The sequence below is a fragment of the Triticum dicoccoides genome, chromosome 2A (genome assembly GCF_002162155.2).
Source record: "Triticum dicoccoides isolate Atlit2015 ecotype Zavitan chromosome 2A, WEW_v2.0, whole genome shotgun sequence".
NCBI lineage: Eukaryota > Viridiplantae > Streptophyta > Magnoliopsida > Poales > Poaceae > Triticum > Triticum dicoccoides.
In genome coordinates this window covers 590133374-590151939 of record NC_041382.1, presented here as the reverse complement: position 1 = coordinate 590151939, position 18566 = coordinate 590133374, and positions in this window count along the sequence as shown.

Below are 18566 nucleotides of genomic sequence, written 5' to 3'. Positions count from 1 at the left end.
TATATTCGACAAGGATAGACTTAGCAGTGCTTGTTAGGCAGGAAAAAGGGTTGGAGGAAGCCACCCCGTGAAAAACATTATGACCACGAGAAGACCGCTCGAGATACTTCATATGGATCTTTTTGGTCCTAACGCCTACAAAAGTCTCGGTGGTAACTCGTTCGGTTTAGTCATTGTCGATGACTTTTCAAGATTTACGTGGGTGTTATTTCTTGATGATAAATCGCGGGTCCAAAAGATCTTCAAGAACTTCGCTAGGAAAGCTTTAAATCAATTTTAAGTGAAGATAAAGAAGGTTCACGACGACAACGGAATGGGGTTCAAGAACGCCAATGTGGACACCTTTCTTGACGAACAAGGGATTTCACATGAGTTCTCGGCTACGTACACACCTCAACAAAATGGAGTTGTTTAGAGGAAGAACCGGACTCTTATTGAGATGGCGAGAATGATGCTTGATGAGTACAAGACACCAAAACACTTTTGGGCGGAAGCGGTTGAGACAGCTTGTCATGCAACAAATCGCCTATATCTTCACAAGCTACTCGTCAAGACGGCATACGAGCTTCTCACCGGTAACAAACCCCAAGTTGGATACTTTCGAGTATTCAACTCAAAGTGCTATATTCTTGATAAGCATCGTCATTCAAAATTTGCTCCTAAATCTCATAAAGGATTCCTACTCGGTTATGGCTCGAACTCTCACACTTACCGTGTCTACAACAATTTCACTCGAAAGGTTGAAGAGATTGTAGATGTGAAGTTTGATGAATCTAATGGCTTGCAAGTAGAGCAATTGCCAATTGATGTAGGAGACAAAGACCCTTCGGAAGCAACCCAAGACTTGTCTATTGGCAAGATTCGCCCAACGGAGGTGGAGGAGAGTACTGATACGTCCATTTTGCATCATGTTTTGCTACTGTTATTTATAATGTTTTTATTCATAATAATGCTTTTTGGAGTAATTCCAATGCCTTTTCTCTCATAATATGCAAGGTATACACAAGGAGGGAGAATTCCGGCAGCTGGAAATCTGGACCTAGAAAAGCTACGTCAGGCTACCTATTCTGCGCAACTCCAAACAAGCTGAAACTTCATGGAGTTTTTTATGGAATATTTGAGGAATATTAGAGCAAATAACTACCAGAGGGGGCCCACCAGGTGGGCACAACCCACCTGGGTGCGCTAGGGAGCCCAAGCGCACCCTGGTGGGTTGTGCTCACCCAGTCCCACCTCCACTGCCCATCTTCTGGTATATAAGTCATTTTGACCTAGAAAAAATAAGGAGAGGACTTTTAGGATGGAGCACCACCATCTCGAGGCGGAACTTGGAGCGATTCTGCCAGGGGAACTTCCCTCCCAAAGGGGGAAATCATCGTCATCATCATCACCAACAACTCTCCCATCTTGGGGAGGGCAATCTCCATCAACATCTTGAACAACACCATCTCATCTCAAACCCTAGTTCATCTCTTGTGTTCAATCTTGTTACCAGAACTATAGATTGGTGCTTGTGGGTGACTAGTAGTGTTGATTACATCTTGTAGTTGATTACTATATGGTTTATTTGGTGGAAGAATATATGTTCAGATCCAATATGCTATTTAATACCCCTCTGATCTTGAGCATGATTATCATTTGTGAGTAGTTACTTTTGTTCTTGAGGTCATGGGAGAAATCATGTTGCAAGTAATCATGTGAACTTGATATGTGTTCGGTATTTTGATAGTATGTATGTTGTGATTCCCTTAGTGGTGTCATGTGAACGTCGACTACATGACACTTCACCATATTTGGGCCTAAGGGAATGCATTGTGGAGTATAAATTAGATGATGGGTTTCGAGAGTGACAGAAGCTTAAACCCCAGTTTATGCGCTATTCCGTAAGGGACTGATTGGATCCAAAAGTTTAATGCTATGGTTAGAATTTATTCTTAATATTTTTCCCATAGTTGTGTATGCTTGCGGGAGGGTTAATCATAAGTAGGAGGTTTGTTCGAGTAAGAACAACACCTAAGCACCGGTCCACCGACATATCAAATTATCAAAGTACCAAACACGAATTAAACCAACACGATGAAAGTGACTAGATGAAAATCCCGTGTACCCTCAAGAACACTTTGCTTATTATAAGAGACCGTTTTGTCTTGTCCTTTGCCTCAAAAGGATTGGGCTACCTTGTTGCACTTTTGTTACTATTATTGTTACTTGCTCGCTATAAATTATCTTGCTATCAAACTACTCCGCTACTTATAATTTTACCACTTGCAGACATTACCTTGCTGAAAACCACTTGTCATTTCCTTCTGCTCCTTGTTGGGTTCGACACTCTTACTTATCAAAAAGAGCTACAATTGATCCCCTATAATTGTGGGTCATCAAGTACCTCGTATGTTCAAGTGGAAGCCTCTACCTCACAACAAGGTGAACCACGAGTTTACTCAGAGGCATCCACAAGTGGGACACACCAAGATGATGGAAACGAGGAAGTACACCAAGATGAACCTCATCAACCTCCTTCTCCATCTCCGCAAGAGAACAACAACACCAACAACGAAGAAGGCCAAGAGGAATAACAAGATGATGAAGAGGATGTTCCACCTCGATCCAAACAAAAGCTCTCACGAGTTAGATCAAGAGTCTCAAGAGATCATCCCATCGAACAAATCTTTGATGATATCCAAACCGGGAGAATTACTCGCTCTAAAACTCGTTTGGTTAATTTCTATGAACATTACTCATTCATCTCTAGTATTGAACCTATGAAGGTTGAAGAAGCGCTTGATGATCTGGACTGGGTGAACGCCATGCACGAAGAGCTACACAACTTCGAGAGGAACCAAGTGTGGACGTTGGTAGAAAAGCCGGACAACAACCAGAATGTCATTGGTACAAAATGGGTGTTTTGGAATAAGCAAGATGAAGATGGACAAGTTGTACGCAACAAGGCCCGTCTCGTCGCCCAAGGCTACACTCAAGTCGAAGGTATGGACTATGGTGAGACATATGCCCCCGTTGCTATACTTGAGTCCATTCACATCTTACTTGCTTATGCCAATCACCATGACATTACTTTGTATCAAATGGACATTAAAAGTGCTTTTCTGAATGGTGAAATTGAGGAGGAAGTGTATGTTAAACAACCTACCGGCTTTTTTAATCCTAAGAAACCCGATCATGTTTACAAACTTCACAAAGCTCTTTATGGTCTCAAACAAGCTCCTAGAGCGTGGTATAAATGCTTGACTAAGTTTCTTATTGAAAAAGGCTTTGAGATTGAAAAAATTTACTCTACACTTTTTACTATAAGGGTTAATGGTGAATTATTTGTGTGTCAAATTTATGTGGATGATATCATATTTGGCTCGACTAACCCTCATTTTAATGAAAAGTTTGGAAGGCTAATGTCAGAGAAGTTTGAGATGTCTATGATGAGTGAACTCAAGTTCTTTCTTGGTTGTCAAGCAAACTAAGGAGGGTACCTTTGTTTCCCAAACAAAGTATACCAAGGACTTATTCAAGAAGTTCAACATGCAAGAAAGCAAAGGTATGAAAACACCCATTCCTACTAGTGGACATCTTGACTTGACAAAGGATGGAAAACCGTTTGACCAAAAGGTTTATCGCTCTATGATTGGTTCATTGTTATATCTATGTGCCTCCTGGCCCGATATTATGCTAAGTGTGTGCATGTGTGCATGATATCAAGCGGCCCCTTAGGAATGTCATCTTAAGGATGTGAAAAGGATAGTGAGATACTTGATCCATACACCAAACTTTGGCATTTGGTATCCTAAGAGGTCTTCTGTTGATCTTGTTGGCTACTCTGATTCAGACTATGCCGGTGACAAGGTTGATAGAAAGTCCATGTCGTGTACTTGTCAATTTCTTGGTAGATCTTTTATGTCTTGGTCCTCCAAGAAACAGAACTCGGTATCCTTATCCACCGCCGAAGCGGAATACATTACCACTGGTTCATGTTGTGCTCAATTTCTTTGGATGCCAAACTCTTAAAGATTATGGGATATATGTGAAACATGTTCCATTGCTTTACGATAATGAGAGTGCCATTAAGATCGCTCACAATCCCGTGCAACATAAATACTTGATGAGAAAGTATTTTGCCATTTGAGAGGTGAATTGAACATCTTGATGCTTCAAACTTGGAGTAGAAACTCCATTTGGATACATGCAAGGCATGAGCCCTTGACTAATCCTTGATATTTCTCTTATGATGATGAGCATATGTCTTGGATCTATACTTGTACCCTTGCATGTCATCTAACCCTTGTAGGTACTTGGATGAATCCAAATCTATGATATTGCAACTCACTCACATCTTGAGCAATATCTACATCACCAAGTCTCTACTATTTGGTGGTAGAAGACAAGGAAGCATGAATCCTTTCAACATATCCTTTGACAATTTCTATATATCAAATTTCATTTGGTATCAAATTTCTGATTGTCATTTTCGATACACAAGTGCTCTTCCTTGCAAAGCTAAGCCATGTAGGTAGATGAACTCAAACTACAAGTGGTGCTCCCAACTCTTGATGAGCTACGTCAACCTTGAGCATCCAACACAAGTTTGACTACATGATCAAGATCAACACCACCACGCAAGGTATGTTATTCCATCTTAGATAAGCTTTACCCCAAGACATGGGTCAAAGCATCTCAACAAGATGTGAATACATCAAAATGCTTAAACAAAAAATGGTAACCCCATTTTGAGCTTAAATAATGAGTATGACCTACGATCAAGTGTTCTCACTTGACTCCTCAGTCAATATACTCTAACATAGGTGACTTTGTTGCCGACCCCTTCTAGATGAAGTTCTCTAGTGTTTCTTTGTGTTCTTGCATTTGTCTCTTGCTTGCTTGTTCCTCTTTCAAAAAAAACTTCATCCAGATTTCTTTTCTTTCGTTTTGTCAGTTATTTTTTGCATTCCCTGCATCTAATTCATTGCAAATCCTTTAGTTAATTCCTTGCAAACCTTTGTGCGATCTTATTTGCCAAGTGAACTAAGATGACAAAAATTTCCTCTGCATTGAACTCGGACTCACCGATTTTTGCCTCTCGGCTAGACCGAACTGCAATGTATCTTGTAGATTGTTCATCGGTACAACCGACAAGAACAAACCTGGTGTGACTGATATGCATCATCCATGACAGTGCTAACTCGGTGTCATTGATGAAAAAGAATTAGCGTTACCGATTTCACTACCGAGAAAACATTTTGCCATTAAAATTGCCTTTTCTTCTCCAGCTCCACTCGATGATTCTTGTCCTCTACTAGCATCTTAAATTACATGCTACTTTGTAATGTGACTCAAGGACCAAACCTATATGACTCATGCTCCAGAAGATCCCTTCTTGGAAATTGATGTCAAAGGGGGAGAGAGAGCACAACAAAGCTTATCACATATGAGAGAAAGCACATCTTAGCTTCAGCTTCTTCAGATGCTTATTAACCATAGATGAGAGAAGTCACATGTATTTAAGAGGGGAAGACATGTTAGCATATGTTGCTTTGATCTGATGTTCTTTTACCCTATCTTCTCCCATTATCCAATATCATATTCAGGGGGAGAAAGAGTTCATATCTAAGGGAAGATTTTTTTTGGAATTCATTGCATATCTTTAATCCTTGGGGACATGTATATATCCAAATAGAGTACTAAGTGCTCACTCACTACATGTCATCCCAATCTTGGTACTCTTGTGGTTTTCTCCGTTTGCTTTGTGTAGTAAGTGTTCTTGTGTTATCTAACCCAGTTTTCTCAAGTTCACCTCTTCCAAAGCCAGCTCAATACCACAAGGTAAGTATATGCATCACACTCATGTGCATGATGATCTCTTGTTGATGTACATACTGTTTGCAAGGAGGACTCATGAACATGAAGGTACATTCCCTGTATTTACATCATTTGCTCTGCATATAGCCAAGATACATGTAACTCATTGCTTTCTCTGACATGCTTATGCATTCACATGCTCTTACATACAATCTTTACATGACTGCATACATGTAGGGGGAGCCTATGCTTGTTAATGTCCTTCCAAAGCTTTACTTATTATTCTTCATATCTTTATCGAAGGCTTTGATGTATGTTATCATCAATTACCAAAAAGGGGGAGATTGAAAGCACAAGTGCTCCCTGGGTAATTTTGGTAATTAATGTCAACATATCTCTTGTTGGACTAATACTTTCATCTAGTATATTTCATAAAGTTCAGCAAAGGCGTGGCATGAACAAGAGGGTGTGAAACCCCTTCAAGATGCTAAGGACAGAAGATTGGCAAAAACTCAAGACTCTTCATTTCTGTTTCAGTGATCCAACATCACATTGAGTCCATAGGAAAGCCAATACTATTAAGAGTGGATGAGGTGTTGCTTAATGGTCTACTTGCTCAAAGTGCTTAGTGATATGCTCCAAAGCCCTCAACCACTTTCTCAATTCCAAACATGTCCCAAACCTAAAGTCAAACTCGGCCCCACCTATTTGATTTATCCGGCGCCATCGAGTTCACTTGACATAGCCACTGCCAGAAATCCTAATCAGTTTGGTCTTGCCGATGGGACCTCGATCTCACCGAGATGGGCTTGCAAACTCTCTGTTGCCCATTGCAACTATTTCAGTCTCACCGAAATAGGTAGTCGGCCTCACCGAGTTTGCTTGACCAACTCTCTGTTTGCTTATTACTAAAATTGGTCTCACCGAGTTTGTGTAATCGGTCAAACCGAGATGAGGTTTTACCCTAACCCTTGCACATTGGTCCCACCAAGTTGATCATGTCGGTCCCACCGAAAAGCCTAACGTTCACATTTTGAACTGAAAAGGTCTCACCGAGTTCATATATTCGGCCTGACCGAGTTGGCTCATTTATGTGTAACTGTTAGATTTTGTGTGGAGGCTATATATACCCCTCCACCCTCCTCTCCATCAGAGAGAGAGAGAGCCATCAGAACGTGCCTACACTTCCACTACTCATTTTCTGAGAGAGAACCACCTACTCATGTGTTGAGACCAAGACATTCCAATCCAACCACAAGAATCTTGAAATCTAGCCTTCGCCAAGTTGCTTTCCACTCAAATCATCTTTCCACCATAGCCAAATCTGTGAGAGAGAGTTGAGTGTTGGGGAGACTATCATTTGAAGCACAAGAGCAAGGAGTTCATCATCAACACACCATCTATTACCTTTTGGAGAGTGGTGTCTCCTAGATTGGTTAGGTGTCACTTGGGAGCCTCCGACAAGATTGTGGAGTTGAACCAAGGAGTTTGTACGGGCAAGGAGATTTCCTACTTCATGAAGATCTACCCTAGTGAGGCAAGTCCTTCGTGGGCGATGGCCATGGTGGGATAGACAAGGTTGCTTCTTCGTGGACCCTTCGTGGGTGGAGCCCTCCGTCGACTCACACAATCGCTACCCTTCGTGGGTTGAAGTCTCCACCAACGTGGATGTACGATAGCACCACCTATCGGAACCACGCCAAAAATCTCTGTGTCTCCAATTGCGTTTTCACACTCCAATCACATCTCTTTACTTTCTTGCAACTTGCATGCTTTACTTTCCGCTGCTCATATACTCTTGCCATGCTTGCTTGAAATGTATTGTGAATGCTTAAACTTGTGATAAAACTCCACCTCAACTTGAAGAATTCAAAAACTGCTACTTTTACTAGTTGAGGGTCTAATCACCCCCTCTAGACACCTCTTCTCGATCCTTTCAGCAGGCTAGCATATTACCGTATCTCGGGAAAGCTGGCTACGACATCAAGCTTGTTGATAGTGATGGCTTCACGCGGGCCATGTCATAGGCTAAGTGGTCCGTCCCCAACCCCTCTGGTTCAACCGCCGTCGATCTCTTCAACGGCCCTGTCGCTGATCTCCTCCCAAGCGGTCAAGGATTTGTGATCCTTATATGCCATCAAGCCCATTTTCTAATTTCCGAAGGACATGTTCTACAACGGCAGCTTGGGATCCTTAATTGCCAAGTCAGATCTCATCGACCATGACTACGACCATGAGGAGGGCACCCACGAAGGTTCTTCCAAGGTGAAACAGCCCATCTGTGATATTAGAGAGTGCACCATGGATCTGTGCTCTTCCAACTGGAAGGATCCCGTCCATGAAATGTGAGGCAACATCGTATCAACAAATCATACCTTTTCTAGCATGCCAACCCGTACCCTTTGTTGTAGTAGCATTTTTCGTGCGGTGCTTTAACTGTGTCGTGTTTAATTATTTTAGTTATGCAAAAATGTATTGTTCAATAGGGCCATTTGATGTTTAAGTATGAATTGTCCACTCCAGTTTCACAAATGGCTATATTTGGTTGTTTATAGTGAGTAGATGCCTTGTTTATCTATATTTGGTTGTTAGGTTGGTTGTAGTGAGCATTTTTTCAGTTATCGAGTAGATGCCTTGTTTATATGTATTTGGTTCTTAGTTTGGTTGCAGTGAGCATTTGTCCAGTTATCAAGCAGATGCCTTGTTTATCTGTATTTGCTTGTTAGGTTGCCTTTTTAGCATTTGTCCAATTTTCAAGCAGATGCCTTGTTTATCTGTATTTGCTTGTTAGGTTGGTTGCAGTGAGCATTTGTCCCATTTTCAAGCATATGCCTTGTTTATCTGTATTTGCTTGTTAGGTTGGTTGCAATGAGACTCTGTCCAGTTTTCAATGGCTATATTTGGTTGTTATACTGATCATTTATGCCTTGTTTATTTCAATCATTCACAATGTGGTGTTCATTATGTGCAAGTCGGAACTGTGCCCCTCGACTGCATCAGTACCAGTTTGAATGGCTATATTTGGTTTCAGTTATGCCTGGTGTAGTTAACACATGCCCTTTATTTCAGTTTTACACATTTATGTTTAAGCATTACCTAACAATACCAGTTTGAATTACAATATTTGATGGCTGTTAAGCCTGCTGTCGGTAACATTGCCTTCCATTTTATATCTGCTTTAACAGCATGTTGAAACCAACAAATTCAAGCTATCATTTGGAGATGATGTTGTTTACCTTTGCTATATTTGTTTTATGTTAAGGTTGATGTACTTATCATGCCTTTCCACTACTTATGCAGGACAACAACGGGAGTGTGGCCACCGTTTTCTGCCGAGGTTAGCTTCATCCCTTGGCTTGTACTCCCCCCATCCTTCCATAATATAGTGCATATAGATCTAGGCCTGGACACTTGTTAGCTTCTAATATTGACTTGTTGCTTGTAGGTACATATGCCCTTGGCAAGGATCCATGCATCAACCCTTTTTGTGTATGGGGCAATGAGATATTCATGAACAAGCATCAAGTGAGGAAACTGATAAGGATTATTAGCAAAAAGATACGAATGGTGGCAAGCAAATTATTTGTTTATGCCCTATCCAACACAACAGTGAGCCGTAGTATGGTAACTACAAACTCTGCAGCCTTCTCTTTTTACTGCCCATAATGAGTTGTTAGACAACAATGTCTGAATCTTTTTCGGTTGCAGTGGTTCCTGAAGCAGTTCACTCAAGATTACCTTGCAAAGTACATGATTGGTGGACACACAATGAAGGTTAAAGTATTTCATCCAAACTACAACAAGCATCGAGAAGTTGTAATGAAGATAGTGAAGGATGGACGGGCAGCTATCACAAGGGGTTGGCCTAGAGTCGTGTGCACATTACGCATGGAGGAGGGCAAAATATGGGCATTCCGCTTCACCTTCTCCAGCAACCAGAATGTCTTTCGCCTCTCTCTTTATAGTCTTTAGTACAACTATGGTTCATCATTCTTTACTTGGTGCTTCTGTAGTTCTTCAGTATATGTACCGGTGCATCGAATTATGCATTCGTGGTTGAACCTATATTTGTAATAAATATGGTTGGATATGAAATAAGTGATTGCCTACTTCCAAATTCAAAACATGTGATTTTAAAATTTGGGACTAATTAGGGATTAATTAGGGATTACACTGCACACAGTTTGTGAAAGCAAAACGTCTGCGATAGACGTGGAGATCAGACACGTTTCTAGGATCCACTACGTGTGCGATCAATCTCCACTGCACACACACGATCAGCCAAGAAAAAACGTGTGCGATTAACAACAGCATCGCACACGGTTATTTCTTATTAAATGTTTGTGATAGTCATCTTATCACACACGCTTCAAAATTATCGATTGTTTGTGATGTTGTGCACATTGCAAACGTTTTGTCATAGAAGAACGTGTGCGATGTACATACTAACAGAAACGTATTCCTTGGATTGACTGTGTGGAATGTACATACGAACGGAAACGTTTAGCGGGGACTAACAGTGTGGGATGTACTTACGACCGAAAATGATTTTGCCTGTATAATTGTATTTTTTAGCACTACTATATGTATAACCATATTTGAGCGCTCGCCAGTCGCACACGACCTCATTTTGTCGAGCGTGTGTGCCAGGAGGGCATATCCCCGACGGTTTCTGGGTCGTGTGGGAAGGACCCCCCTATCATAGTCACTCACTTGGCGATGTTCTGAATGCCGTCACGGGAAGGGGTTAAAAATCGTTTGTATAGCACCGATGCGTACCAGTGATACCAAACGGAGTCCAAACGAAATGAAACTTTTTGACGATTTTTCTTGGACCAGAAGACACCTAGGAAGCTTCAGAGAAGAACTAATATATCGAATAAAAAATTTCAAACCAAACTAATAATTGGGTATTTATAGATAATCTTAATCATAAACCCACAATTCATCGGATCTCGGCAAACACACCGCAAAAAGAATTACATCGAATAGATCTCCAAGAACATCGAGGAGAACTTTGTATTGAGATCCAAAGATAGAGAAGAAGCCATTTAGCTAATAACTATGGACCCGAAGGTTTGTGGTAAACTACTCACACATCATCGGAGAGGCCATGGTGTTGATGTAGAAGCCCACCGTGATCGAATCCCCCTTCGGCAGATCGCCGAAAAAGGTCCCCAGATGGGATCTCACAGGTATAGAAGGTTGTGGCGGTGGAAAAGTGGTTTCGTGGCTCCCCATGATGTTTTCATGGTATAAGAGTATATATAGGCAAAAGAAGTAGGTCGGTGGAGCTGCGAGGGGCCCACGAGGGTGGGTGCGCGCTTGGCCCCCCTAGGCGCACCGCCCTACCTCGTGGCCACCTCGCCGCTTCCTTGACGTCCACTCCAAGTCTCCTGGATTGTGTTTGTTCCAAAAAAGATCCTCACGAAGGTTTCATTCCGTTTGATATTCCTTTTCTGCGAAACACTGAAATAGGCAAAAACACATCAATTTGCACTGGGCTTTCGGTTAATGGGCAAGTCCTAAAAATAATATACAAGTGTATAATAAAGCCCATAAACATCCAAAACAGATAATATAATAGCATGCAACAATCAAAAATTATATATATGTTGAAGACGTATCAAGCATCCCAAGCTTAATTCCTGCTCGTCCTCGAGTAGGTAAATGATAAAAACAATTTTTTATGTGGAATGCTACCTAACATAATTTTCAATGTATTTCTCTTTATTGCGGCATGAATGTTTAGATTCGAAAGATTCTAGACAGAAGTTTAATATTGACATAAAAATAATAATACTTCAAGCAATGCTAACCAAGCAATCATGTCTAATCAAAATAACATAGCCAAAGAAAGCTTATCCCTACAAAGTCATATAGTTTGTCCATGCTTCATTTTTTCACAAAATGCTCCCATCATGCACAACCCCGATGACAAGCCAAGCAATTGTTTCATACTTTAGTCTTTTCAAAGTCTTTCTACTTTCACGCAATATATGAGCACGAGCCATGGATATAGCACTATGGGTGGAATTGAATATGATGATGGAGGTTGTGTGGAGAAGACAAAAAGGGAGAAAGTCTCACATTGACACGGCTAATAAACGAGCTATGGAGATGCCCATCAATTGATGTCAACGCACGGAGTAGGGATTGCCATGCAACAGATGCACTAGAGATATAAATATATGAAAGCTCAACAAAAGAAACTAAGTGGGTGTGCATCCAACTTGCTTGCTCACGAAGACCTAGGGCATTTGAGGAAGCCCATTGTTGGAATATACAAGCCAAGTTCTATAATCAAAAATTCCCACTAGTATATGAAAGTGACAACATAAGAGACTCTCTATCATGAAGATCATGGTGCTACTTTGAAGCACATGTGTGGAAAAAGGATAGTAACATTGCCCCTTCTCTCTTTTTCTCTCATTTTTTGGGCCTCTATTTTTTTATGGCCTTTCTCTTTTTTTCAAAGAACTTTCCTCACATGGGACAATGCTCTAATAATGAAAATAATCACACTTTTATTTACTTTACAACTCAAGAATTACAACTCGATACTTAGAACAAAATATGACTCTATGTGAATGCCTCTGGCGGTGTACCGGGATGCAATGAATCAAGAGTGACATGTATGAAAGAAATATGAAGGTGGCTTTGCCACAAATACGATGTCAACTACATGATCATGCAAGGCAATATGACAATCATGGAGCGTGTCATAATAAACGGAACGGTGGAAAGTTGCATGGCAATATATCTCGGAATGGCTATGGAAATGCCATAATAGGTAGGTATGGTGGTTGTTTTGAGTAAGATATAAGGAGGCCTATGTGTGATAGAGCGCATCCTATCATGGGGTTTGGATGCACCGGCGAAGTTTGCACCAACTCTCGAGGTGAGAAAGGGCAATGCACGGTACCGAAGAGGCTAGCAATGATGGAAGGGTGGGAGTGTGTATAATCCATGGACTCAACATTAGTCATAAAGAACTCATATACTTATTTCAAAAATCTACAAGTCATCAAAACCGAGCACTACGCGCATGCTCCTAGGGGGATAGATTGGTAGGAAAAGACCATCGCTCGTCCGCGACCGCCACTCATAAGGAAAGCAATCAAAGAACACCCCATGCTTCAAATTTGTCACATAACGTTTACCATATGTGCATGCTACGGGACTTGCCAACTTCAACGCAAGTATTTCTCAATTCCATAATTACTCAACTACAACTCTAATATTACCACCTTTATATCTCAAAACAACTATCAAGAATCAACCTTCTCATAACATTTAATGTACCCTATATGAAAGTTTTTATTATACCCATCTTGGATGTCTATCATATTAGGACTAATTTCATAACCAAAGCAAATTACCATGTTGTTCTAAAAGACTCTCAAAATAATATAAGTGAATCATGAGAGATCAATAATTTTTATAAAATAAAACCACCACCGTGCTCTAAAAAGATATAAGGGAAGCACTAGAGCAAAATTATCTAGCTCAAAAGATATAAGTGAAGCACATAGAGTATTCTAATAAATTCTGATTCATGTGTGTGTCTCCCAAAAGGTGTGTACAGCAAGTATGATTGTGGTAAACTAAAAATCAAAGACACAAATCATACAAGAGGCTCCAAGCAAAATGCATATCATGTGGTGAATAAAAATATAACTTCAAGTAAAGTTACCGATAGATGAAGACGAAAGAGGGGATGCCTTCGGGGGCATCCCCAAGATTAGGCTTTTGGTTGTCCTTGAATTTTACCTTGGGGGGCCTTGGGCATCCCCAAGCTTAGGCTCTTTCCACTCCTTGTTCCGAAATCCATCAAATCTTTACCCAAAAACTTGAAAACTTCACAACACAAAACTCAATAGAAAATCTCATGAGCTCCGTTAGTATAAGAAAACAAACCACCACTTTAAGGTACTGTAACAAACTCATTCTTTATTTATATTGGTGTTAAACCTACTGCATTCCAACTTCTCTATGGTTCATACCCCCCGATACTAGCCATAGATTCATCAAAATAAGCAAACAACACACGGAAAACAGAAACTGTCAAAAACAGAACAGTCTGTAGTAATCTGTATGTTTCGAATACTTATGTAACTCCAAAAATCCTGAGAAATTAGGAAATCCTAAATAATTTGTATATTTATCTACTTCAGTTTGAATCAGTATTTTATCACTCTCTTGTTAAAAACGAAAATTATTCTTGTGAGTGCATACTTTCTGTTTTTCTCAGCAAGATCAAATAACAGTCATCCAAGTAGATCCTAAAGGATTTACTTGGCACAAACACTAATTAAAACATAAAAAAACACAATCATAACAGAGGATAGATGATTTATTTATTACTAAATAGGAACAAGGAACAAAATAAAATTGGGTTGCCTCCCAACAAGCGCTATCGTTTAATGCCCCTAGCTAGGCATTGATAACTTAAATGATGCTCACATGAAAGACAAGAATTGAAGCACAAAGAGAGCATCATGAAACACGTGACAAACACATCTAAGTCTAACATACTTCCTATGCATAGGCATCTTATAGGCAAAAAATTATCATAGCAAGCAAAAACTCGCATATGCAAGGAAACGGAAAGAAACAATAGCAATCTCAACATAACGAGAGGTAATTTAGTACTCCCTCCATTTTTGTATACAAGGCCACTATCAAAATTACAATTTACAGCTATACAAGGCCACTAACACCAATCGAGATAAAATTTATGAGGTTTGTCTCGTACTAGCAACCGAGGACATTAATACCGCATGCATGCATGTGGGGGTGAGAAGGTTGATCTTAATGCACCACATTAATCAACTAATAAGGAGTGAGAGAGTTGTCTTGTTGTGTGTTGAAGAGGAAAATACACATTAATTAACACACCAAGCGAGAGGAAAAGACTAGTTTGCAACATTGGCTTAAATGGCTATTAGTTTCTACCTTGGTAGCTGTAATATGGGTTTGTGGCCTTGTATACAAAAATGGAGGGAGTAACATGAAAATTTCTACAATCATATTTTCCTCTCTCATAATAATTATATGTGGGATCATAAGCAAATTCAACAAAATATCTATCACATAAAATATTTTCAACACGATCCACATGCATGCAAAGTTGACACTCTTCCAAAATAGTGGGATTAACATTAACTAAAGTCATGACCTCTCCAAACCCACTTTTATCGAAAATTGCATAAGATTGAACATTCTCCAAATACGTGGGATCTAAAGTTGACACTCTTCCAAACCCACTTTCAATATTGCAAACATTATTATCAATCTTATATTCATCATGGGGCTTAAATAAATTTTCAAGATCATAAGAAGAATCACCCCAATCATGACCATTGCAACAAATAGTAGTCATAGCAAAACTAACATCCCTAAGCTTAGGGTTTTGCATATTATTAGCACAACTGACATTAAGAGAATTTATAATAACATCATTGCAGTCATGCTTTTTATTCAAAGATCTATCATGAATCACTTCATAAAGTAATTCATCACACTTTTTAGATTCACGAATTTCAAGCAAAACCTCACAAAGATAATCTTGTGCACTCAACTCACTAGCAATAGGTTCGTTATAATTGGATCTCTTAAAGAGATTAGCAAGTGGATGACGATCCATAAACTTTTAGCAAGCGAAGATGCAAGCAAAAAGAAGGTACATGGTAACACAAGCAAACAAAAGATCGAACGGAAGAAGGGCGAAGAAAAGGCAAAGGGGAAGTGGGTGAGGGGAAAACGAGAGGCAAATGGCAAATAATGTAATGTGAGGGAGAAGAGTTTATGATGGGTACTTGGTATGTCTTGACTTGAGCATAGAACTCCCTGGCAACGGCGCCAGAAATCCTTCTTGCTACCTCTTGAGCATGCATTGGTTTTCCCTTGAAGAGGAAAGGGTGATGGAGCAAACCTCAGTTTTTTAGAACCAGGGTATCAATCCAGTTGGAGACTACACACAAGTCACCTAGTACCTGCACAAACAAACAAGAACCTCACAACCAACGCGATAAAGGGGTTGTTAATCCCTTCACTGTCACTTACGAAAGTGAGATCTGATAGAGATAATAAGATAAATATTTTTGGTATTTTTGTTGTATAGATTGAAAAGTAAAGATTGCAAAATAAACGGCGACAGAAATAGCTAGTTGACAGGAAAATAATATGGTGTAAAGTAGGCCCGGGGCCATAGGTTTCACTAGTGGCTTCTCTCAAGATAGCATATATTACGGTGGGTGAACAAATTACTACTGAGCAGTTGATAGAAAAGCGCATAGTTATGATGATATCTAGGCATGATCATGAACATAGGCATCACGTCCGCGTCAAGTAGACCGAAACGATTCTGCATCTACTACTATTACTCCACACATCGACCGCTATCCAGCATGCATCTAGAGTATTAAGTTCATAAGAACAGACTAACGCATTAGGCAAGATGACATGATGTAGAGGGATAAACTCAAGCAATATGATATAAACCCCACCTTTTTATCCTCGATGGCAACAATACAATACGTGTCGGTTCCCTTTCTGTCACTAGGATCGAGCACCGCAAGATTGAACCCAAAGCTAAGCACTTCTCCCATTGCAAGAAAGATCAATCTAGTAGGCCAAACCAAACTGATAATTCGAAGAGACTTGCAAAGATATCAAATCATGCATATAAGAATTTAGAGAAGAATCAAATATTGTTCATAGATAATCTTAATCATAAACTCACAATTCATCGGATCTCGGCAAACACACCACAAAAAGAATTACATCGAACATATCTCCAAGAACATCGAGGAGAACTTTGCATTGAGATCCAAAGAGAGAGAAGAAGCCATCTAGCTAATAAGTATGGACCCGAAGGTCTGTGGTAAACTACTCACACATCATCGGAGAGGCTATGGTGTTGATGTAGAAGCCCTCTGTGATCGAAACCCCCTCCGGCAGATCGCCGGAAAAGGTCCCCAGATGGGATCTCATGGGTACAGAAGGTTGCGGCGGTGGAAAAGTGGTTTCATGGCTCCCCTCAATGTTTTCAGGGTATAAGAGTATATATAGGCAAAAGAAGTAGGTTGGTGGAGTTGCGAGGGCCCACGAGGGTGGGGGGCGCGCCTGGCCCCCCTAGGCGCGCCACCCTACCTTGTGCCGCCTTGCTGCTTCCTTGACGTCCACTCCAAGTCTCCTAGATTGTGTTTGTTCCAAAAAATATCCTCGTGAAGGTTTCATTCCATTTGGATTCCGTTTGATATTCCTTTTCAGTGAAACACTGAAATAGGCAAAAAAACAACAATTTGCACCGGGCTTTCAGTTAATGGGTTAGTCCCAAAAATAATATAAAAGTGTATAATAAAGCCCATAAACATCCAAACAGATAATATAATAGCATGGAATAATAAAAAATTATAGATACGTTGGAGACGTATCGGGTATTCAATCATGGAGGGCCTCCACACCAACCTTGCTGCCCTTCTGATGATGTGTGCGTAGTTTACCATAGACTTACAGGTCCATGGATAGTAGTTAGATGGCTTCTTCTCTCTCTTTGATCTTTGATACAATGTTCTCCTTGATGTTCTTGGAGATCTATTCAATGTAATCTTCTTTTGCGGTGCGTTTGTTGAGATACGATGAATTGTGGATTTACGATCTAATTATCTATAAATATTATTTGAGACTTCTCTGAACTCTTGTATGCATGATTAAGATAGCTTTGTATTTCTCTACGATCTATTGATTAGGTTTGGCCAACTAGATTGATTTTTCTTGCAATGGGAGAGGTGCTTTGTAATGGGTTCAATCTTGCGGTGCTCAATCCCAGTGACAAAAGGGGACATGGGACGTATTTGTATTGTTGCCATTAAGGATAAAAGGTGGGCTTTATTTCATATTTATTGGATCTATCCCTCTACATCATGTCATCTTGCTTAAGGCATTACTCCGTTCTTGTTAACTTAATATACTAGATGCATGCTAGCGGTCAATGTGTGGAGTAATAGTAGTAGATGCAGGCAGGAGTCGGTCTACTTGACAACCCTCTTTATCCTGTTGGGTGCAAGTATTTGTTTGTTTGCATAGGTGCAACCATTGGAGACTTTTGTGTTCCTCCTACTGGATTGATACCTTGGTTCTTAACTGAGCGAAATATTTATCTCTACTTTGCTGCATCACCCTTCCCTCTTCAAGGGAAAAACCAACACAAGCTCAAGAAGTAGCAAGCCTCCTCTCATTCATGTAGTTCTAGTTCTAGTTAGTCCTAGTTGAATAATTAGAGCTAGACCTAGTTCCTCTAATCCTCATAATTAGAAGCCCAGTGTGGTTCTAATTTCCCCACTCTAATTCTTTGGCGATGATTAGGTCTAGACGGCAAAGCGCTGTCGGATCGTGAAGACTGTACACTTGCAACCAAGTAGAGAGGTCGTGCTTTCGGTCTTCCTTCGAGGGATCATTCAAGGGTGGTTCACGAGATCGTCCTCAACGGTTCGAGGGACTCCAAGTACAATATACACCGACTCATCTACTTCTGCTGCACTACGGAGTCGATAACAATCATTGATCCAAACCCTATATGCATCTTCATATTGTTCTTGGGTGATTGTAGTGCAATTTTTTTGTTTTCTACCACGTTTCCCAATAGTGGTATCATGAGCAGATCTATGAGTAGATGCAAGTTTTGATCGAGATCACATGTGGATGTGAAGGTTTGATGTTGTTGCTATGATTCCCTCAAGTGTTGCTTCGGTCCAGTT